The following is a 25,321-nucleotide window of genomic DNA, read 5'->3' as shown; positions in this document are numbered from 1 at the left end:
CATCACCAGAATGGTAGAACTCTAGACTGATACATCCCTAATCTGATACATCCAGAGACTGATACATCCCCAGGCTGTTACATCCCCAGACTGAAACATTCCCAGACTGATACATCTACAGACTGATGCATCACCATAATGATAGAACCCTAGAATGATACATCCCTAATCTGAAACATCCCCATACTGATACATCCCTAATCTGATATATCCACAGACTGGTACATTCAGAGATTGATACATCCCCACTCTGATACATCTCTAATCTGATACATCCCCAGACTGATACATTCCCAGACTGATAGAACCCTAATCTGATACATCCCCAGACTGATACATCACCAGAATGATAGAACCCTAGACTGATACATCCCTAATCTGATACATCCCCAGACTGATACATCCCCAGAATGATACATCCCCAGACTGATACATCCCCAGATTGATACAACCCCATACTGATACATTCCCAGACTGATAGAACCCTAATCTGATACATCCCCAGACTGATACATCACCAGAATGATAGAACCCTAATCTGATACATCCCCAGACTGATACATCACCAGAATGATAGAACCCTAGACTGATACATCCCTAATCTGATACATCCAGAGACTGATACATCCCCAGGCTGTTACATCCCCAGACTGAAACATTCCCAGACTGATACATCTACAGACTGATACATCACCATAATGATAGAACCCTAGACTGATACATCCCTAATCTGAAACATCCCCATACTGATACATCCCTAATACATCCCTAATCTGATATATCCACAGACTGGTACATTCAGAGATTGATACATCCCCAATCTGATACATCTCTAATCTGATACATCCCCAGACTGATACATTGCTAATCTGATACATCCCCAGAATGATACATCCAGAGATTGATACATTCCCAGACTGATGCATCCCAGACTGATACATCCCCAGACTGATACATTCCTGATACATCGCCAGACTGATACATCCCTAATCTGATACATCCCTGATACATCGCCAGACTGATACATCCCTAATCTGATACATCCCTGATACATCCGCAGACTGATTCATTACTAATCTGATACTTCCCCAGACTGATACATCCAGAGATTGATACATTCCCAATCTGATACATCCCTAATCTGATACACCCCCAGACTAATACATCCCTGGTCTGATACATCCACAGACTGATACATCCAGAGATTGATACATTCCCAATCTGATACATCCCCAGACTGATACAAACCTGATACATCGCCAGACTGATACATCCCTAATCTGATACATTCCTAATCTGATACATCCCCAGACTGATACATCCCCAGACTGATACATCCACAGACTGGAAACCGATACATTAAACAAACAAATATTTTACAACAAACACCCTGCACACACAGCAGGTAATTCACATGTTCATGCATTTATCCTACAGAATCTGTATTTCTGCATGATTACATGGGCGCATCTATAGGGAGCAGAAGGTGATGATCAGAATTGGGGGTTATTATTACTGGTAGATCACTGAATTTGGGCTCCTGATGGATTAGTATCATGGGTATGGGACAGGAACAGAGGGCCATAATGGATGATTCAGCATCTGTAGATATGAATAGAATGAATAGAGACCCTCAGTATGAGAACAGAGGATGCCCCCTTATGTTAGCCGAGCATAACGCAGGGTGACATTACATAATAGGACGTTCTCATAAGTCATGGGGTTTACATGGGGTGATAGAAGAATTGTTAACCTATTGGTTTCCATTGCTCATGGGTGTTCATTGGTGTTGAGGCTAGGGGGGCTTTATGTGTTTTTATTTATTTTTTCCTTATTTTTTCTTTCTTTTTGCTCTTGTCTTTGTATTATTCAGATCAGGTGAGATAATGACTGCAAAGCTCAATTTTCATTACGGTATGTTTGGCTTTCTGTACTTTTAATTAGGTATTTAATGAGATTTCTGCCGTCTAATTGTTAGTGCATGATTGCAAAGCCAGAAACAGGTATTGTATTATAGATTATTACAGTTGTCAGGTGGAGGGTCCATCGGGGTTTGTTAAAGTAGGGCCCTTACCTTTGTTATTTTGGGTCCCAGGCTTTGGGAACACAGAGGCTTTAGCAGGTATATAGTGTTATCCTATGGACTGGTTCATGTATATTATGTTGTTATATAGGGTGGGTCATTTATATGAATACACCTAAATAAAAAGGGAATGGTTGGTAAACTTCCTGTTTGTGGCACATTAGTATATGGCGTGGGGAAAACTTATCAAAATGGGTGGTGACCATGACGGCCATTTTGAAGTCGGCCATTTTGGATCCAACTTTATAAATGACCCACCCAGGTGTATCTATATAAATGGCCCATCCTGTATATGGTGATGGATGGGGAAATAAACCTTTTGGAAATTGCATAAATTGCAGTTCATATTGATTGCATATTGATAGCATGAAGCCTTGTTCTCACATGTTATTTTTCCATTACTTTTTTATGCATTTCTCCGTACCAGAATATGCAGTAATGATCCACTCTATCTCTTATTATTATGATTTTGCTTGTTTTGTTTTTTTCTACTTTTCGCTTTTCATGATGCACTTTTGGAGTAGATTCGATGCTACATTTTTCTATTTTAGTCTTCTGCACTTTAAAACACTGTTGCATTTTTATGGTCATTTTGTTAAGGCTCCCAATAGAAGCCTCAAGGAACAAAAAAATCACCAAAAAACGCACCGCTCACCTTCATCTTTATACGCACCGTGGGCATGAGTTTTCACTTTGGTTTGACTGTCAAGTGCAGTGGATTTTTGCACAAAAAGAAGCAGTGGAATAAACACACAATTTACACTACGTTGGAAAATGGTTGTAGAGCCTCCCCTAAGGGAGTAGTGAAATGGACGTATAAAGCAGGCTGAGCACAGACTGGCTGCAAGCTCTCCTGAGTCTGACCCAAGTGTGGCAGCTTCATGTATTTCTATGCAGCTTTCGTTCTTGAGTGGGGAGAGCTGCCGGCCAGTCCAAGCACTAAGTTCCAGTCTCGGTCTGATTTATACGGCCATCTGACTGCACCGTTAGTCTGTAAATATGGTCTAGTGTAAGTTCTTTAACATAATCAGCCCTAAACTGTCTCCAAATCCTGGACTAGCTCTTGTCCACATATTGTATTGGGCCATCCTGTCTCAGAGGATGTCCCCAAGTGTTCTTAGAAATGTCAATGGAGAATCAGCCTGTCATGATCCAGACCAGGTTTTGAGACTTGTCTACCCCTTTCCCAGTCTGGTCATGTCAGGGGTTAACTGTGCTCTGCCTCATACTGGGTTCAGGTTTGCTATTTAGCTTTGCTGCATCCTGCAGCCGGTGTCAGTTATATTTTTTGCCTACAGCGTGAGTATCTGACTCTGTTGCTTCCCTGATTTCCTGATGCTATAGCTGACTTTGCTCTTGTCTGTTCCATCCTATCACCCCGTCCCAACTTCGTATTTGGATTTCCCGGTGTTTGACTTGGCTTTGGTTCTGACCTGACTTCGTCTCTTGCTTCTGGTACTGCGGCTTCTTACTGGTACTGACCCTCTGGCGCCCCGCTGACTCTGTATTTGGTGTTTTCCCTTTGTACTGCGTTACTCTCTAGGTTTTGACCCGGCTTGTTTGACTATTCTGCTGCCACCTGGTGGTAGCCTCGCTGCAGCGCTGCAGGTCTGCTTTTGCAGACTTGCTGCCCCCCTCCACTCTATTGCCATCTAGTGGAGCTTGCATCATCCTGCATCACAGCCAAGCTAGAGATTAATATGCGGGTACGGCATTATAATTGGGTGGGATTGTGAAGAGTAAACGATATTTATTGGGATTTTAGCATCCACTGGAATACGTAATCACAAACACATGGCTGTATTATGATGGCAGGATAATGATGTGTGGAGCTGTCTGATCCATCAGTTATTGCTCTGGCCCCTGGTTGACTTCCGCCAGGGCTCGTACTCATGACCTGAGCGCCTCATTACAATGTCCTGATCTTTTCATTTTCTACACATCCCATAATACAGTACACTGATAGGTTGTGGGGTGTTGTCGCCATTCATGAGTGTATGTATAACTATCAATGTATCTTGGTGTATTTGCACTTTGCCACATGACTCAGGACATAATGCCAAACTAGAATCTTTACCAAATGGAAAAGACATCCATGAGCAATGGCCGTGTTCAGGGATCTTCGTCAAGTAGGCGACTGGTCGGTTGCATGTCAGGGCTTTGATGGAGATCGGGGGATAGGAGCGTAGGAAGTCTTCTAAGACAGGCAATGCTCCCAGGGACAAAATGATAAAAAGTCTTTTTTTTTCAAAGATTCTAGTTTGGCTTTATAGTCAAAGTCTTGTAGATGTTTCGTTTTTTTTCTTCACTTGATAAAGATGGCTGCACGGTGTTGAAACGCGTTGTGTATAAAAAACTTTATCCTCATCATCATTTCAAGGATGCAAGGATTATTACTTCCAATAGGAGGCGCTGGAGACCTTGCGCCAGTCAGTTGCCATTTGTAGATGCACAAAAATCTTTCAACTTTTGGCATTTTTACACCAGTCAGTCCTGGTCAGTTCTGACAACTTTTTGGAAAGTGGGTGAAGCTTTGTGAATACTGGATATGGCAGAGCTCAACCTGCACATTCACCATAATTTAAAAATAATCTGTATGAAGGTTTTTGCTTTGTAACTTGACAGTGGCGTGATTTAGAGACAGAGACCCTGATTCCAATGATGTATCACTTTTTTCTCTTATGAAGATCTAGCAGAGCTCGGAATGCTGAGCTGTATATAACCCCGCCCACACCACTGATTGGCCATTTTCTGTGTACACTGTGCATAGAGAACGCTGCCAGTTAGTTTTGGGGCTGTGGTTGGACCAGGAGGCACAAGATACCTAGTCCTGTAGTGATAATCTCCTGCTGATAAAACACTGATTATATTGAAACAGCAACACACAGCCAAGTAAGTGGTGCATTGCTGGAATCAGGGTCTCTATCCCTACATCATACTGCTCTCAGACTGCATAACAAAACCCTGCTGACAGATTCACTGTAAGCTCCAAGAGTGGTGTAAATTATGACAGAAATGTACTCTGTTCCCAGATTGGTTGTAACCGGCAGGTGAAAGATTCACCAAATTCATTGAAAGACACACTCCTCTTAATGAATTTGGTGTATCTTACTCCATTGCATTTTCAAGGCTGGGAAAGAAAATAATGATGCACCTCAAAGCACACGATGACTATAATCTATGGCCTCGTCGGCACATATGCATGAATCCAGTTCGAATGTAGACCCCAACGGGACCACTGAACGTGGGCAAGAGCGCAGTCTAAAAGGAGACTAAAATGTCCCTAGTTAAGTCCCTATGGCAAAAAAATAACAAAAGCCCAATAAAGGTAGACTTAGCTTCTGGTGTGCTGTAATCCTCATACAATAGAGTGGAGATCATTGCCCCCCCACAAGCGTGTCCAAGGTCCCGATCTTGACGCTTCCCCCCTCTCAATAGCAGGAGACCAAAATCAGTTGCTGGCTCAATCACCCATCATACTGACAGAAGGGATATCACGGCCTTACTATTTATTATTCTGTACATATATTTATTAACTCTTGATAAATGTAACACATACCGATGCGGAGAGCATGTCATACATAACCCAAGGTCATACGGGGAGGATCCAATCGCCTTAATTAGCTCCAACATGAAATTAAACAGCAATAATCCACCTTAAGAGCCTAAGCAGAAATATGTTCAACCGCCTAATACGCAGCCTGCCTTGTATGCATTAATGTTACTCCAAGAATTCATTTATCACGCCGAGTCCTGCGAACGCTGAAATCCACATGTGCACATGGTGTACAATTCTACAAGAGATATTAATGCCTTGTGGTCTGCTGGTGGGAATCACCTCGAAGAATCAATAAAGGTATATAAAAAGCGCAGCCCTTAACCCGCTTCATTATTCCCCTTGCAATTATTTCAATGTCACTGACTTTAACTCATTACATTATGGAAGTAACTCGCCGGATACATTTATGTTGTTGTGTTGCAGATATATTAAATACAGGGATGGAGACACATTGGTAAGTGTTCATTGCAAGGAGATAGCGAATGGGGCACACAATTAATATAAGGCTGCAAGGCACAAAGAATTGTTTTTGACCCAAGTGCAAAAAAAAGTGCAATGTGTTAATTGCAAGCTTGTTCCAAAATAAGAAAGGTCCCCAGCAAACATGTCCCCAACACTCTTGATCTGGAAGTCACAGCAAAAAATGGGGATAGGAAACATTGCCTCACCAAAGCTTAGGAAGAGTCGTCTGGCTCCAAGATTCCACCTGGGCTGCAGCCCTTGTTTTGGCCAAGGACCTCAATATAACGCTCTGATTACTCAATCAAGTATTGCATGGTGAATAAGCCTCCTTACCTTGGCATGCCAGAACCGGTATGTCACTCTCCGCAAGAATGCAAATTGTCTCTTCAGAGAGGAAGAGAACTAGAATTCTAGTGTCACCTATTGGAAGGTAGCGATCCTACAAGTCAATGTTGACCCTTTAAGGAGCCTTGTCACATGACTTAGGATAAGATCCAAACCAGAATCTCAATTTTCAGCTGGTTTGGCTTCTGGTTTGGCTCTTATCCTAAGTCACGTGACAAGGCTCATTAAAGGGTCAACATTGACTTGTAGGATTGCTACCTTCCAATAGGTGGCACTAGAATTCTAGTTCTCTTCCTCTCTGAAGAGACAATTTGCATAATTAGCATATTTCCCAGAGGTGCATTGTAGCTTTAAATCTCCTCATCTCGGCATGCTTAGCATGTCAGTCTCCGCAAGGAGAAACAATACTTCTTGGATATCTCCGCAAGAAGAAACGTTACCCCTTAGAACTCAGTCCAGAGCCTGTCATCCAGCCAAATCAGATCTCATACTTTGCACTGATGGGCGGCCATACCTCGAAACACTGTATCTGCAAACTGAGATTCTAATTTGGCTTTTATCCTAAGTCTAGGGATGGGCGAACCCGAACTGTAAAGTTTGGGACTGTACCGAACACATAGTGCTTGGTCACACGGTCCTGAACACGGGTTTCCATGGGAAACCTGTGTTACAGTTCGGGTCCAGTTCGGGCTTTAAAAAAAAGCAGAAAATAATAAACATTATAATTATACTTACCTGTCCAGCGACGCGTCCTCCCATCCCGCCGTCTCCCAGCCGCATCTGCTTCCGGGGCCGCTCATTACCTTCTGCCGGTATTCACTGCACTCGGCAGTCTTTGGCTTTTTCTGGCAGTGTTCCTGGAATGACGTCACTGCATGAACACTGCCGGAAAAGCCAAAGACTGCCGAGTGCAGTGAATACCGGCAGAAGGTAATGAGCAGCCCCGGAAGCAGATGTGACCGAGAGATGGCGGGACGGGAGGACATGTCGCTGGACAGGTAAGTATAATTATGTTTATTATTAATTTTCTGCTTTTTTTTACAGCTCCCCTCCTCCCCATTCCATATATGCAAAGTCCGAGTTCGGGGTTCGGATGCAAGTTCGTGTCATCTCCGGCACCAAACTCGAACTTTACATAAAACTTGGGTGAACCCACCGATTACAGACATCGGGGGGGTTTGCCCATCGCTACCTAAGTCACATTGCAAGGCCTGTTAAAGGTGGATAAGGACTTGTAGGATCGCTGCTTCAAACAGATGGCGCTATAGAGTTCAAGCCCTCGTCCTCTCAGAAGAGGCAATTTGCATATTAAATTTCCGGGAAGATCATTGCTTCAGCATAAGCTTCCTTTCCTCGGCATGCCAGAGCCGGTATGTCACTCTCCATAAGGAGAAACGTTGCTCCTTATACCCGATTCATCAAAAAATGTTTGCCCATTTTCTGCTATGAAATTGCTAGAAATGTTTCAAAATTTTTGTGTAACTTGCAGTTTTGCAAACATTTTGTGATTCTTGGCTTTTTTTCTCAAAGTTTAGAAAAGTAGGTAGAGCTTAGCTGTGATTTGCGTCGTCACCATGGTGGACAAAATCATTATAATTTGTGCAAACAAATGGTGAAAATTATGACAAAAATGTATTCCAGTCTTTGGCTATGGGACTCGGGTGCTGAAAGATGCCATAAACTCATTAAGAGGCGCACCTTATTCCAGCGTAGACTTAACCCAGTCTTGTCGGCAAACCGATACTTAGTAATTATTCCCTGGGATTTAGTAGAGAGCTTGATGGAAGAAATAACTAGGACTAACAAATAATGGCCTGTACTAATTAATAGAAGTGAAATAAATACATTTTTTATTAACTTTTTTTTAGAATTTTAGAGTTGATAGAGGAAGGGGTTCCCTATTTAAGACCTTCAGATGTTAGCCTGGCTGGAAATTGAGGGAATGTCTCTTCCTGGATGACACAGTTTGTTGGCTAAAGATGAGCGGATCTTCCAAAATTCAATTCTGGCAGATTAGATCTCATTGGCCTGCAGACCGAATGCCGTGTAGAGATGGGTATTAGTCTCTGACGTCCTAGGCTCGAAAGCACAATAAATGGAGGGCGCTCCCCTCAATTGTCCAGCCCCTGCAGCTCTCTGTCCAGCCCTCTCCAAGCTATGAATCGATCTTCAGAATGGTCCTTTTTGGTTTCTGGTCCAGGTTTTCATCCCTAACTAGTACTCACACATGGACACACGTCAATACGGAAGACTGAAAAATGGCAAAGACCGATCTGAAGTGAAAGTGGTATTCCCATCTCAAAAATCCTATCCCAATGTGATAATAGTATTAGCAAATGCTTCCAATTAGAAATGTAGTATAGTCCTTCTGATTAGCTATGTCACTTACCCCAGGTGCAGGGCATCACTATAGCGTAGATATCTATGGTTCCAACCACTAACAGCTAATGAACTGGGATTTTATAATTTTTAACCCCTTCTCAGCTCTTTAATTAGCAAAATGTCGACAAATGGGTCGCAAGTTACATTTTCTGCAAATTGAATCCCCCCAAAAATTGTACTGAGGCGACCTTGAATTTCTTTGGAGATATTCGACAAATTTGATTAGTAATAAATTGAGTCACTCATCTGTAATGTAGACTCCTTATGGCAGTTGAATAAAAATGGTGTAATACTTATTTTGACCAGTGGGTGTGCTGTAGGGAAAGTGAGAATAGGGTTTTTTTCGGCGATCACCTGTGATCGTAGCATTGGAACAATCTGATCTGGGGGAACTCTACTAAATAAATATGGCTTGTCCATTTCAGATGACCTCTTTGCCCCTATAGTTGATATTGCCCCATGTGGTTGGCCATTAATACTGAAAACTTGCATAAGACTGAAACTTAGAACTCAGAAGAATCTTTATATTGTCATGTTACAATCGTCTAACTCTGTATTGCACTTACGAAGCAGAAGATCTGTCTCCAATAGCAACCAATCAATTTCCTTTGTCTTTTAATCAGCGGATGATAAGCGGAATCCTGATTTCTTGATATTCATCTCATACTTTCCACTAAATTCCTTCCTTATTTTACCCCGGTTGTGTAACATTACAGGTATCTCATTACGCTGTAGACATCCTGACATTGATAGCATCCTTTACGGCAAATTAAAAAATGTATTATAATTTATTCATATATTACAAAGCAAATTATACGGTACAAAATGTACAGCAATTCAGCTCAAGTGACTGTTCCTTTATCCTACGAGGGGAGAAAAAAAAGGCATCAAAATGCACATACGAAATATTTTAATTTACATTTTCTGCTGTTGTTCTGTGGTGGCGATAGCGCTTCAAGAACGGGGGGGGGGGATTTTTTGGCGCAGATTTTTTTTTTTTGCTCATCCAGGGAGGGGCTTTTGAAAAATCGATCATAATAAAGAGGGCAGGGGGTGATTAGGATAACAATAGGCTCATAAAGACTAATATAAAAGTGATTTAATAGGAAGCCCCCGCAATGCTTAGGGTGTAAGTGTTCTAACAAAATCCGTTTAATCGGTGTTGGGTGAAAATAGGCAATATAATTGGAATATTAACAGCAGCACAGAGTGTTTCAAGGAGGGAATGTGACAATCTTGGGTCAACTAGAGCAAAAGGATGCATGGGATTAGGTCAATGTCTAGAAAAAAAAGATAGCCACTAAATCATTAGAATGACAGCAGCAGGAGACGGGTGTGTTGATTTTGTAAGTGGCAGTGACTTGTCCTCTCATTGATGATGTTAATGTGTTATTCTTTTGTCAAGTAGAGGGTAGGTCTGCACGAAGTTAGAACATTTCATGTCGATGGAATTGTAATACCCTCAATTTATTTAAATCATGACAGCAGCAGAAGACGAGTGTACTGACTTTGTGAGAGCCAGTGACTTGCCTTTTTTTAAGTTGATATTAGTGAGGTTTGGCTATGCGAAATGGACTAGTCAAGCAATGGGGGTTCATTGCTGTACTTGATAAGATAGAAATGAGGATTGGGCAATGTGTGACAGGGACATATCATGAAGACAGAAGCACAGAGTATTTCAGGGGGAAAATTTGTTTTTCTTGCGGCAAGTAGGAGACAGTGTGGCAGGGACTCGAGCAGTTTCATATCGTAGGAAAATTAAAACACACTAAAGAGAATAAACTATGAGAATTATGGCATGAGACAAATGTACTGATTTTGGTGGAGGAAGTGACTTGTCCTCTCACTTGAGGATGTTAGCGAGGACTGGACTAAGTGTAGCAGTGACGCTAATTTAATGAGGAAGAGATAGCATGCTATGCTAAATGAAATGTTGAAATGTGTTAGAAGCAGGAGAAAAGGAGTGTGCTGATTCTGAGGGGGGCAGTGACCTATAAACTTGTGTGATGATGTTAGTGAAGACTGGACTGTGTGATAGGAAGATGCCATGGAATGGGGATAGAAATAGTAGGTGGTGCTGAATCTGCTTATGAATATGGTAGAAGCAGCAGAAAAATCCTGTACTGATCATGCGGGGGGCAATGACCTGTAATAAAAGGTGATCAATCATGTTACTGATGACTTTTCTATAAGTAACTCTGCAACGACAGGAGTTGAATATAGTGCAAGCAGCAAGAACAGAGTGTTCTGATCTTGTGTGAGACAGTGACTTGCAAACTAATGTGATCGTGTTAGTGATGACTTTTCTATAAGTGACATGGCAATGCCATAAAATGGGGGTAGAGCTAGCACTGTGTATTTATTCAGATCATGAATAAAGTAGAAGCAGCAGAAACAGAGTGGACTGATTATGTGGGAGACAGTGACTTGCAAACTAATGTGGTCATGCTACTGATGAATTTTCTGTAAATGACCCAAGGATGCCATTAAATGTGAGTAGAGATTACATGCAGCACTCAGTCAGATAATGAATAAAGTGGAAGCAGCAGGAACACAGTGTGCTGATCTTGTGGGAGGCAATGACTTGTAAACTAATGTGATCATGTTACTGATGACTTTTATATAAGTGACCTGGCGTTACCATAAGATGGGGTAGAGATAGCACTGTGCATTTAATCATATAATGAATAAACAGAGCGGGCTGATTATGTGGGAGACAGTGACTTGTAAACTAATGTGATGACTTTTCTGTAAGTTACCCGGTGATGCCATTAAATGGGAGTAGAGATAACATGCTGCACTCAATCAGATAATGAATAAAGTGGGAGCAGCAGGAGCACAGTGTGCTGATCTTGTGTGAGGCAGTCACTTGTAAACTGGTGTGATGATATTAGCAAGGACACAACCACTTGTTACAATAAGTTGTCATGAAACGGGAGCTAAGATAGCGTGCCATACCCAATAAGATAAAAGCATCGGGAGCATAGTGTGTTGATCATGTTGGAGGAAGTGACCTCTTGCCTAATGTTTGGACAGTGTGATGTACTGTACATCAGAGGTGTCAAACTGCATTCCTCGAGGGCCGCCAACAGGTCATGTTTTCAGGATTTCCTTAGCATTCCACAAGGTGCTGGAATCATTCTGTGGAGGTGATTAAATTATCACCTGTGCAATACAAGGAAATCCTGAAAACATGACCTGTTGGCGGCCCTCGAGGAATGCAGTTTGACACCTCTGCTGTACATCATTTAAAGATTAAAAAAACATATTGTATGGAATTATTTAGCTATTGGGCATAAAACCACTACTTGCAATTGACGCTGTTCAATATTTTGGGTCGTTTTATTTCTCGTTTTTGCAGTCTAGATAACTTTGAAAACCAAAAGAATTCATGTGCTGCCCCTAGGTTTTCTTGTTTGCTCACCTAAAAGTTTTTCCAAATTGTAGCAGATCAAAGGTCAGGATCAAGCTGTGAGCCCAGCTTCAGGGATAGAAAGCACAGAGGTGAGTCCACACCCAAGAGCTCAGAGATCTGCTCTAGGAAGCCGGGGTCAGACTAATGCGGCGAGATAGACGCACGGACAGTGTGTTTCCCATGAATCTCAACCATCCAGCAGCATTTTAATAATTTCCAAATTAAGTTTCCAATCTGGGCTTTTAGCGGACAGGAATGACATCACTGCGAGATGGTCCTGAGTTCTGCCATTCAGAAAGGGCACACGAAGCCACTCTCTCTTAGGTGAAGCAGAATCCCGAAGTGTCTGCAACGAGCAGCTAATGTCTGCACTAATGAACAGCAAAGTGGACTGTGTTTATGTGGTCAGACAGTGAGTTCATGGCTGCCCCACGCTGCCAGCAATGTTCCCACCAGTAATAGGAAAAGTTAATTAAAATTAAATGAAAACGAAAAGAGTTTGTGAACAGAGAAATCAAAGTTTGCACACAGTGATGGCGCAGCGTCTGCAGTTCATCTCCGGCTTTGTCATTGTAATCGGGGTTATTAACACTGACAAGTTAAATAAATGAATCCATCAAATTATGGGATATTATGAAATCTCTTATTGTGATGAATTAGACATTGTAAAACTAATCATTCTTATTTGCCAGTCAAAAACAACACATGAATATTAATTACCAGCCAGCGGTAATTTTGAAATTAGCAATTATGGAAATGTAGATTTTGAGTTCATATTTTATAATGGTTTTTGTTAAGACCATCACGGGTGGTTAAATCGACTTTAGTATTGGAAATCTTTCCTAAAATTAGAACAAGTGTAATGAGAACCTTACTGGAATATATAACCCAACAGTTTGGCCCCATGAAGTTTTCTTCGCCTACTTGAATTGGACTTAAAGGGCTTGTCCATGAATATAAAAACATACCTACCTTTTTCCTAAACCAGTGCCACCACCATCTTCAGGTAGCTCGTGGTATTGCAGCTCTGTACAAGTTATTTAGTGCAATACCAGACACAACCTGTAGACAGCGGTGGCGCTGTATGTAAGACGACCAATCAAATTCCAGACACAACCTGTAGACAGCGGTGGCGATGTATATAAGTCGATCAATTAAGTAGTTTTCTGCTTGCCAACTTTAATCATTCATCTTTCAGTTCTTTATGTAATGACTTTTATTAAGTCTACTAGATGGAGGCCTGATGCCATCACATTGGGAGGGCGGTAATGTCACAATGGGGGCAGGCTTTGCAGCATTGAGAACCTCTACCCCCATGTGCTCACCCACCTATCCCCTCTCTCTTTCCCCATGTGCTGACTTCTCCCGTCTGTGCTCTTTGACCTGTCTACCCCATGTGCTGTCCCCCCTGTCTCTCTCCTTCTTGAGCTGTGTTCTCCCCTCAAAGACAATACTGACATTACAGCAGATCGCAGAGGATACATTTTGTGAGGTAAAATATTGTTTAAAAACAGTCAGTGAAATATTTTACCTTACAAAATAAATCCTCTGTGATTCCCTGCTGTAATGTCAGTATTGTCTTTTGCTTCCTCCCCTGCCCAGGAGATGTGGTATGCTCCATACACGATCAGACACAGGCAATTTTTAAAATGAATAGTGATGAGTGAGTATACTCGTTGCTCGGGTTTTCCCGAGCATGCTCGGGTGGTCTCCGACTATTTGTGACTGCTCGGAGATTTTGCTTTTGTTGACACAGCTGCATGATTTACAGCTGCTAGCCAGCCTGAGTACATGTGGGGGTTGCCTGGTTGCTAGGGAATCCGCACATGTATTCAAGCTGTCTAGTAGCCGCAAATCATGCAGCTGCGGCAAGGAAAACTAAATCTCCGAGCAGTCACAAATACTCGGAGATCACCAGAGCCTGCTCGGGAAAGCATGAGCAACGAGTATACTCGCTCATCACTAAAAATGAACTTTCGTTTGTGGGAAAACCCCTTTAATGTGACCGGCTTCCTCTGCCTGTAGACATGTCGCGCATCTGCCGTCGGGATCAGCCGAATGATTCACTGCACCTGTGTGGAATTTGCACAGGTGCAGTAAATCAGACCGCTGCCATCTTTGTGCAGACAGATAGCGGCGGTCACATTAAAACTGTGCATGCGCTCCTCCTGTACAAAGATGGCGGTGGTCAGTGAATCATTCAGCTGATCCCAGCGGTGGCGTGTTTGTGACGGTGTTCTACTGGTGGTACCGCGCAAGAGGCTGCGTACGGCATATACAGTGTGTGTGTATGTGTGTGTGGTGTGTACGGCATATACAGTGTGTGTGGTGCGTATGGCATATTCAGTGTGTGTAGTGCATACGGTGTATTCAGTGTGTGTATGTGGTACATACGACATATACAGTGTATGTTTGTGTGTGTTGCGTATGGCATATACAGTGTGTGTGTGTGTGGTGTGATGGTGTTCCACTAGTGGTACCGGGCAAGAGGCTGGTGCCACCATCAGTTTCCGTATTGAGATACCCATCACTTGGGTGTCCCAATATGGCGGTCGGTGAACTTCCTCCGCTTGGAATTCTGGGATCAGGACACATCTGGATGGAACAGGATGTGAAGACATTACAAGGTTGCTTTTAATCCTGGAAAAGTATCAAAATTCGGACTTATACTTCAGAATCACCACAATTTCCATTATAGTGGAAACTCGGCGGTTAAGTAGGGTTATCACGACTAGGACTTACCTCCACCATTCCACCACTTATGTCCTGCGTTCCTGTGATCTTATAGAATTGTAGTGTCAAATATAGTACCACAATGGCAGCCAGGTTGGATTTTTTTCTTGGAGAATTATAGACTGGGACTTACCTCTGTGCCATCATAGACTGGCAAGACTGCAATATCCAACATAGCGGCAACCTTGCAGACAAGTTGCATTTGACCGTTAAGAATTTCTGAGTTCGGACTTATTTTAACTATGTCATCACTTGACCCCAATGTCTTCATAGACTTGCAAAACTATAATATCCAGTGTAGCGGAAACTTGTAAGTCATGAGTGACTAAGACTCTTCTCTACCACTTGTGTCCTGGGCTCATGTGACCTTATAAAACTGCAGTGTCGAACATAGTGCCACAATGGCAGCTAGGTTGGATTTTTCCTTGGAGAATTATAGACTGTGACTTACCTCTGTAAGGAAAAAAGGAAGGGCTGACAGCACTCACTTGTTGGGGCGCCCGTTCAAACTCCGGGGAACCTTCCTGGACAATCAAGTAACCAAAATAGTAGAAGAACAGCGCTCCATCCAGGTTTAGTAATTCAAGAGGAAAAGTTTATTCTGCCATAGTAAGTGTGACTTACTTCTGTGTCCTCATAGACTGGCAATACTGCAATACCCAACACAGGGTTGACCTTGCAGACAGGTTGTATTTGACCTTAACAAAGTATCTAGAAATAATTGACTATTTCACCACTTGACCCCATGTCCTCATAGACTTGCAAAACTACAGTATCCAACAAAATGAAAACCTGATGAGTGGATGGATTTGATTCTAGAATGTTATCATGGCTGGGATTTATTTTTAACGCTCTACCACTTGTGTCTTGAGCCCTTGTAAAATTGCGGTACCCAACATAGTGCTAACGTGGCAGACAGGTTGGATTTGTCCATGAAGAAATAGAGACTGGGGCTTTCTTTGACGACTTCTCCACCAATTGTCCTTTTTGCCGTCACAGACTGACAAGATTGTAACACCCAACATAGTGGCAACCTGGTCATCAGTTCGGATTTGACCTTTCAGTGTTATCATCACTGCTAAATATGTACTAAAATAACAGATCTAATGATCATATTGTAACGCACAAAGGGACACAAATATCATGGGATGGTGAACCCCATTCTGACAGAGTTACGGGTAGACAATATATATGTATAAACATACATATATATATATATATATATATATGTATATATACTGTACATATATATCTGCAGTAACCACTGATCAACCAAACCACTGCACAACCAGCTCTACCCTCACCTACTGTATCCTCACCCATCCCTTGTAGATTGTGAGCCCTCGCGGGCAGGGTCCTCTCTCCTCCTGTACCAGTCGTGATTTGTATTGTTTAAGATTATTGTACTTGTTTTATTATGTATACCCCTCCTCACATGTAAAGCGCCATGGAATAAATGGCGCTATAATAATAAATAATAATATACTGTCTATACAGTATATGTAGAGAGAGAATAATCCATAACTACTCAGTAACTTAGCTGCTTAGCTAGTGTTCCAGTGTGAACTTTGCCCCATAACCTTGCTTCAGGCAGTACCACTCGGAATTCTTTAGCTAGCGCTAGTATTGTAACATTTTATTCTGCATGTTTTCAGCTAAAAACAGAATATCAGAATATTTTGACTGGTGTAGAATCATTCAACATATTTTGTTTTTAGCTGAAAACATGCAGAAACATTGTATCAATTATGTAATGAAATGTTAGTAAATTCACACAAAAAAGTTTTATTTTTTTCAAAGTGTATTTGAGATTTTTTTTATTAAACAGTTTTCATGTCTAAAGCTGGAACATGGTGAGTGAAATCTCAAGCTGTTCAACGTGTTACCTTATTCTCATAATGTTCATGATTTGTACTTGCTCAGAAATTGTTGACAAATGGAGATGAGCAGATAGTTTGAAATTCAAATTCCACAGATTTGCTAAATTTTCCCAAATTTGATTCATAACAAATTAGCTAGTTGCAAATCTAAAGTACTTCAGAGCCTCCAGTTCCCTTTTCCTCGCACTCTAATTGCCTTCATTGGAGTGCTGTCACACAGTTCCTTCAGTGCTCTATGGCTTTTTCTCCCTATCTCTTTGGCTAAGCCGTGAGCTGTGACATTCTCTCACTATCCAGATTCACCATAAAATAGCTGCTGCATTCCCTGCCTTTGCTTTTATACAGACTATGATAGTTACTTCTGATAGGTTGTGCTATGCCATGTGATGTGATTCCTGCAAAATATTATGTTGAACTTTGCCTGAGGTCATGTACTGCTTTTCTCTCTGATACTGGATTCTGCAATATCTAAAATGGCAGTAGCCATTTTAGGCAATTTACAAATAGCAAACCCCAAACTGTTTCAAATATGCCTGATCCGATAAATTCCTACAAATTTACCACAAATTCAATTATAATTCACCTATTAACTCATCTCCCTTTGTCATTAATACTATTTGAGACTTTTTTTAAATTCTAGATTGCTGTCAAGGATTTACGTAAAATGACTTCACTTCACATAGGCTACTTTGTAGCCAGTCTGAACAATCCTCTGTGATCTCACTGCTCTAGACCACTGTTTCTCAAACTCCAGCCCTCAATGTCCCCAACATGTCAAGTTTTCATGATTTCCTTAATATTGCACAGGTGGTGAAAGTATCATCAAGGTATCAGGAATTCTGTCACCTGTACAACACTATGGGAATCCTGAAAACATTGTTAGAGGTCGAATTCCTGCCTCTGCACAGGGGGAATCTCGAGCCATCTCCGCTGCAGTCTCCCATTCTTCTCCAGCCACAGTGGAGCCTGCTCAGTGGAGACGTCAGTCCCAGCATCTGGCTCAGCCTGATATAGTGCGGATGATTACTGCTGCCTTTCCAGGCTCAGCCATTGTAACCAGTACTGGTCAGCAGCGAGCAGACGTCTCTGGGACTAAGTCCTGCTTTTCTCCTTCTGAGCATGCCCAGGGTAAGACCTCTCATTGGAGGTCAGGGGTCACATGCTCAGGTACTGCAGCAGCTCCCATTGGTCCTCTAGGAAGGTCCTGAAGTTGCTCAGATACTGTAGCAGCTCCCATTGGTCCTCTAGGAAGGTCCTGAAGTTGCTGCAGCTATAAAAGGTTTGCATGGCTGCACAGCCATGCGCTAGTATCAACTAAGTTGTGTGTTCAGCGCCAGTGTGGTCTTATGTATGTGATTTCAGGGTTCGGCTAAAATAAGCCCCAAGAATACTGGCACCTCCGGTGAGGAGTTTTGTGTGAGTGATTCAGGGCCCGGCTGAAATAAGCCACTAGAATGCCGGCACCTCTGGTGAGGAGTTTAGCATGTGCTATTCTGACTGCATGACCACTAAGCTCTATTTGGTAGCTGTATTCCTCTGTGAGGTTAACAGGGCACAGCGTTCTCTTGTCTTAAGTGTCTCTGTGAAGTAACAGAGTTCACTTATACCATCATATAGTACCGTCAGTTACTAGCAGCAGGTTTTACTCCTGCACGGTGGACCCCAGGTTGCGAACGCACCTATTACTTTATAAATAAATATTTGGTGCGTTCCGCCAAACCCTAACAAACATGACCTGTGGGGGCCATGAGGACTGGAGTTTGGGAAACACTGTCCTAGACTCACAGTTATATATAATAGGGAAAAGTTGATACTAAAGTTTTTACCAGGGTAATTAATATTCAAAAAACAGGGCCATTCTTGTCTTTGTGTTCATTTCATAGGACCGAACTGCAAATCTGCCTCAACACTAGGTAGCGCTGCTTTTCCTAAAGTCATATAACTTATTTGTGATGTACATGGGGAACTATATTTAGAGGATATGTAGGTCAAGTTTCTGCCCATGGGAACTAATTTGCAATTAGTTCAGTCACTTGTGCACTGTCAGGCCCCTTCCCCATTTGGCTTTTTTTTCATATATTCTGTTTTTAAGTGAAGTCCTGGCATTGCCTCTTAGGTTGCTACGGAGCCTTTGGCAATATATACATGACTTTGGTCTTTTGCCCCTTCTTTGCCCTGTACTTCAGAACAAACAGTAGTTGCCAGGCAGCTGCTCTCATTGGATAAAGAGTCAAAAAAAGAAGTCTAAAAAAAAAATAAAAGCCAAGAATTGCTACTTAAGAAACTTAATCAATGTAGATTCAGGAGCAGTAGAAAAGCGATTTGTCTGGCTTTGTGTAACCCTGTAAGCTGAGGATTAACAGAACCAATATTGTTTTTTTTTTGTTTCTTATTTCCTTTTGTTTACAGAACAATGTCCTAAATAGACATCATTATGCATAACGCAAGATAACTCCTTCAAGGAGCCAATCTTGTATCATTTTATATGCCATATTCATAAAATTTCAGCCCTTAGTATGTACCTTAAAAATATATTTTCACAAGATGCACTACCAAGTAAAAATACTTTCTATCAGGGATGAATAAATCTTGTAATTAGATTTCTCAAAAAATTGCATCTTTCAGAAAATCGATTTGCTGCAAATAGTAATAAGGCAAAGCCTCCAATTACTTGTGTAATATTATGAGTTCTCCTTTGGTTGTATTCAATCACTTTCAAATTCTTTAACAAAAACACTGCAGGAGTGGAGTCAAAGTTACCATGCCATAGAAGAGGATAGTAACCCACACCATATTTAATACCAGTAGACTGACAGACTTTTCATAGTTCTTTTCTTTTGTTAAACAATGGTACAAAATTGATCCATCCTCATCATTGTGATCAGGCAGATGGTTCTGTGCAGAACACAGAGTCAAACTGACGGTGTCACTGTCAGAGGTAACATCAACCTGCTGTGTCTGAGCTGAATGATTTGCCACATGCTTCATAACTCTCACCACCTCCTCCTCAGTAATTCGCTTACCAGCGACAAAGGAAGCCAATTGTTGTCTGTTTTTGCTAGTAGTACTACCCCGTCAGCTGGTACAAGTAGTAGTGATGGCGCTTCTCCTATAATTATCTGCTCTCACATTCTTAGACGTTATATGGTACCTTTTTCCTTGTACAGTATTCTGTCCATTGCTATTGACACTTTTTCTTTTACCAACCATTTTTTATGACACAATATATAACTTTTGACAACCTTTTCTATCACAATTATTCAATCCAATTCTTTACCAAAAAGGATTAACAAAAAAGCTAGGTAGGTAATTACTTGTACAGGAAAAAAATGTGGCGGCAAACCACAGTATAGGTGTGAAGAGTACGGTTTTCAAATTGGACTAGAAAAACAGCTGTTTTATGTTTACTTTTTTTTTTTTTTTTTACAAAATTCAACCCTATTCCGAAAAAGACATAGTTAGAAATGGTAGGTATGACATGGCCATAAAATTAAAACAGGGTACTCAATTGGTGTGTCATTTAAGGATGTAATTTTGACTAATAAATCAGATGTGCAAAGAAAATCAGTGCAACTCACACATTTTGTGAGATACACTTTTTGAGTAGTTTTCTTTTGTATTTTTGTTTAAAAAAAAACAGCTATTCCCTCTTCACAAACAATATTGCATAAGAGATAAAAATCCTAAGTGCAGTCAATTATGAAAAGCAAGCACTCAATCTCTGACTGGCTCAGATTTCCTTTTTTTTTTTTTTTTCGGTAAAAATATTGTGCTGTTTTGTTTCTGCTTTCTGATGCATTAAGAATTAAGAAAAATATGCTTTTAATTGGGATTCAAATGCAGCTGAACAGAATCCAGCTGTAACATATTAACTGATCAATCAATCTGACACTGCCGCTGGAACCTCTTCTATCTCTCTATCAATTGAATCTCAATCACTACCAAACTACTATGCTCATTTTTTCAGTGCTATAATTGTATAACACATGTCTCAGTGCTTCTTCCTTTCTCTTTTGCTGAGCAGTGAGCTGTGACATCTTCATACTATCCTGAATCACCGTAAAATGGCTGTTGCATTCCCTGATTGGGCTTTTATACAATTTATGATATTTACTCCTGATTGGCTATGCTATACTAAGTGATGTGGTAGCTGCAAGGCAATATGGGGAAAGTTTGTGTGACAACACCTGAGGTCATATACCGTAAGCTAGCTACGGCTAATGCAATCATCTGCAATGTGTAAAATGGTGGCTGGCATTTATTTGATTATTTCAGAGCCTCGATAACAAATAGTTTAAATTCAAAGAGTCCTGCAAATTTCATAAAATTCAACACAAACTCGACTTGCATCAAATTGATTTACTCATCGCTACTTTCAGTGGTACTTAGATGAATATTCTAAGTAATTCTGATACATTGCTTTATACCTAGTACAAGAGTACGGTGTATGACACAGGACATTATAAAGACTAAGAAGCTCCTCTGATCCTGCACCTGACATTAAAAAAGAGGGGGCTTCACTAAGCTAAATACACCAGAATACAAAAAAACCCTACAGGCTATGCCTTTCACCACATATATCTGGCCATGATTCATCAAGACTAGTGATCTTCTCACTCATCTTAATGAGGGGTTGTGGTGGAGCCAGATGGTCTTTATTCATGTAGAGGTGTGCCACGGCAGAATACTTACATCAGTCCTGACTGGAGTAAGATTTCAGGTATAGGTAATTCCACAGCTCATTATGAATTACACGTCCCTGCCACACCCTTGTCACGCCACAGCTAAATAAAGCTCTGCCCATTTTGTCACACCTGGTAGAAACTGGCATAACAACACCCAAAAAATTTTGTGGCTCCAAATTTTTGTGCTTTTTCAAAGCAATTTGCTCCTGAATTCTGGTGAAATTCCTTTGATGATTTGGGACCTTTGTCTATTAATTGTCTTTGTCGATTAACTGCACCTCACTCGACAATGAGTGCGGCTTAGCAGGATATGGGCATGGTTTTGTGAAAAAGGAGCTTGTGCTAAGATGCAACATTATGGCCCAAAATTGCACCAAAATTTTGTTGAAAATTGTTGTTGAAAAGTAGCATAACTCATTAATACTATAAACTTAGAATAGACAGTCTGTGCCAGATTTATCATACAGTGTGAGTCGCGATGAGAAATTCCACACAGTTGTAGTAATTATGACCGAGGGTTTTCATTTTTCCTATGGCTGTAGACCTCACCTAGATAACAAAGAGGCAGTTTCATTTTTTAAAGAATATTCCCCTTAAGTTGAAAAAAAAGAACCTAAAGAAAATTCAACTGGTTCTGCTCCCGATTAGCGTTTTCTTTGCTGTGTTTTAAGAAATATTAAATGTTGGTAAAGTTAAATATATCACAAATATTTCAGCCATCACAGCAACCAGAGCCATATTTTTAGCAACTCTAAAGATTACTGTTCACCCAGGTCCCGAATCTTGAGATGACCACTGTTATATATGGAAGCATTAGCACTTTTGGTGGCCCAAGAACAACCTTGTATTAGCACCCACAATCTAGGGTATACATACCATAGAGGCAGACCATGCTAATGTCTCCTGGCCCTTGGTGTCAAGGGCCTCAGTCTTGGTTTCTTTTAGGTGCTGGGAACCAATATAGCATTTATCTCTCCAAAGGAAGTAGCTTGAGGACGTGTCTCTAGAAAACAGCATGGAAAGGCTGAGTTCACCACTAATCCAGATCTTCAGTGTCTCATAGACACAATTATAAACCTGTGTAGCCATACAGAATTAGGAGGTATGACTGAAAGGCATATTTGTCACTCAAGGGTTGGTAAAAGCTGGATGAAAACTAAGATTTGTGAAAAATATGAGGACTTTTTAAAAACAGCGCCCACATTGTCCATGGACTGTGCCAGGTATTGTAGCTTAACTCCTGATAAAGTTGGCCCTCCATGACAACTTATTATCTATAAACATTAAAAAGGTTGGCAATGGTTGGGGATCTGACTACTAGGACCCCGAGAACGGAGGTCTGAAGTCCTCCAAGTTACTGGAATGAAGGTCAGATACTAACTTCCTTTTTACACATGGTCGACCATCACTCTATTAAAACAGAGCCTAATTCTTTGGATCAGTGAGGGTCCCAATGGTCAACTCCCCAGCAACCTATTAACCATTTGTGTATAGGTCACAAGTTTATATTGTGGTCAATCACTTTAAATTGGGCTAAGCTGCAATACCCGATCATACCCATAGACAAGACTCGCATGGTTTTTGTAAATCCTAATATGCCAAATGTGAAAAAAAATCCTAAAGGATCCTTATAATTATAGGTATGCGGATATTCTTTATGCACTCGAGGTTTCTATCTGCAATGTGCTGAGCACCCTGCTGGTCAGAAGTCCATTGAAGCACAGCTGTTAAAAGCCGAAGGTAATGCAAATCATTTATGCTACTGTTTTACGTCTACCCCTGGAGATGTGACTTTCCGAGCGTGTGACTCGTCCCTACCCCTGCTTGCATCATGCAGCGAGGAAATGCCATTTAACATCTGGATATCAAGCTCTCAGGTTAGTCTGTCGGGTTGTACAGATATCCACTTTCCACCTGCTTTGCTGGAGTTAGATATTACAATAATTAGCACTGGGATGCAAACTCATAGAGTTCACGTGAAGTTGACTTGATGTGGCACCTGGGGGATCACATGGTCCGGGCTCGGAACATAGTTTTTAATTATAAGTTTATATTTAGATTTGCCGACTCTCACAGCTGCGCGAGTGATGGAGGAAGATTTCGAGATTTAGATTTAACGGGAAATAATGGTTTGGAGCTCGAAAATTAAAAATGAAGAGGGCACGAAGGATGGAGGTAAAGGGCGAGTAAAAATGAAGAGGTATAATATATTGTGGTCATGAAAGTTCATCATGCGTCATTTATAAATGTTAATGAGAATGGCGCCTGCTAATGACATTTCTAAAGGAATTAGATTTAACTTGAATACCACACGATATAAAGGGAGAGCGGAGAGAGGGGACCTAGACATCATCGTTTGCAATGTCTGTTTTATTTGCCTATCCATATTATGGATTTTTAGGTAGAAAGTCAAGTCCAAAAATATGTAGGAGGCACCAACTTCATAAGTTCTTCTGTGTAACAAATGTGTCCTTTGTAACATGTCATCAATATGGCAAATGGCAATATTGTAACATTATCACACCCTCAGGATTAGATGGATATCATGTCTTGTCTGTCGAAGGTTACAGGCTCAAAAATGCTACCACAGACAGACTTGACACAATCCAATGTTTCTGACAGATTCCGGAGGGAATCTGTACAGGGATCTGATCTTACAATAGGGTCCACTGGATTGCTTCCATGAAAGGGCTGCTATCTGAAGGAGAGAACAGGAGGCAGGAAGGATGGCCAAGAAGGGTCAAAACCAGGAGGGCACATGAAAGACAAAGTCTTACTGCCATGGGTAGTCAAATGTTAAGCCAAGGTCAAAGAATGGATTACATTAGGACAAAACAGCAGAAGCATACCACAGAAGTACATACCAGGGCAGCAGAGCTATTTAGCGGCAGTGCAAGTCAGAGTTTCAGGGGTTTAAATAACTGACTGCCTCGCCCAGGGCTCTCAGGAAGGAAGGATCAAAACCTAAACCAAAATTAACCCCATAGCTCCTTTGTTAAGCAGCACCAAAAGTCCCAGGGAAAATATAGGACTGTTGTTGCCATGCGTCGTAAGCGTTAAAGGTGCACTGCTGCCCAGTGACCAAAGCGGAAATAGAGCAGGCATAAAAGGCACAGATGTTACATACTTTTTATCACTGATAACTCCTTGACCTAATGGGATTATCAGTCTGAAGAAATTGGAGAAAATAAAAGTAGCAAGCCACTCAGAAAGTCCTGGTGGTCAGCTATTCATGCCTGGTGATTTTGACAGCACATCCAAACTTTTTACCGTGATTTCCCACTCTAACAATTAAGAGACCAGAATGAATATTAGCAAGAAGTAGGGAATAAATGGAAGAGAGGAACATAGCACTGTAGTGTGAGAAAACTTGCTTGTAGTTTTTAGCAATGGAGTCATATCAGTGTTGGACTGGCTCACAGAAGAATAGGTGAAGCCCTAGTGCAGTAGTGGGCAACCCAACCACTTATGAATAAGGGTAATGTAATATTTGCATGGAGTTGAACAGTGGGCCTCAGAGTCAATGTTAGTGTGGTTAGAGATGGGCCAACCCGAACGGTAAAGTTCAGGGTCTGTACCGAACACCTAGAATTAAGGCACGGACCCAGAACACAGGCTTCTCCAGGAAGGTCATGTTACTGTTCAGTTTCGGCACCCCGAACATCGGGTGTTTCTCACTGTGTCATCTACATGACAGATGCGAGAAACCCCTACACTTTGATTGGCGGTAAGATCATTATTGCCGATCAGAGAGCTGCGGTTCTCATGCAAGCTGGA

At 41.4% G+C, this 25,321-nt stretch overlaps 1 long non-coding RNA gene across 1 annotated transcript in view; it reads left to right on the top strand.

The window, feature by feature from the left end:
* LOC143784589 (uncharacterized) overlaps window positions 1–25,321 on the top strand; it is a 34,475-nt gene that overhangs the window by 696 nt on the left and 8,458 nt on the right. Inside the window, exon 2 of the long non-coding RNA XR_013217834.1 lies at window positions 23,185–23,284. This is a non-coding gene — a long non-coding RNA (uncharacterized LOC143784589). The remainder of the gene's footprint in view (window positions 1–23,184; window positions 23,285–25,321) is intronic.

The sequence above is a fragment of the Ranitomeya variabilis genome, chromosome 7 (assembly GCF_051348905.1).
Source record: "Ranitomeya variabilis isolate aRanVar5 chromosome 7, aRanVar5.hap1, whole genome shotgun sequence".
Taxonomy (NCBI): Eukaryota; Metazoa; Chordata; class Amphibia; order Anura; family Dendrobatidae; genus Ranitomeya; species Ranitomeya variabilis.
The sequence above is the reverse complement of the archived record's forward strand: the minus strand, read 5'-3'. Positions and strand labels throughout refer to the sequence as shown.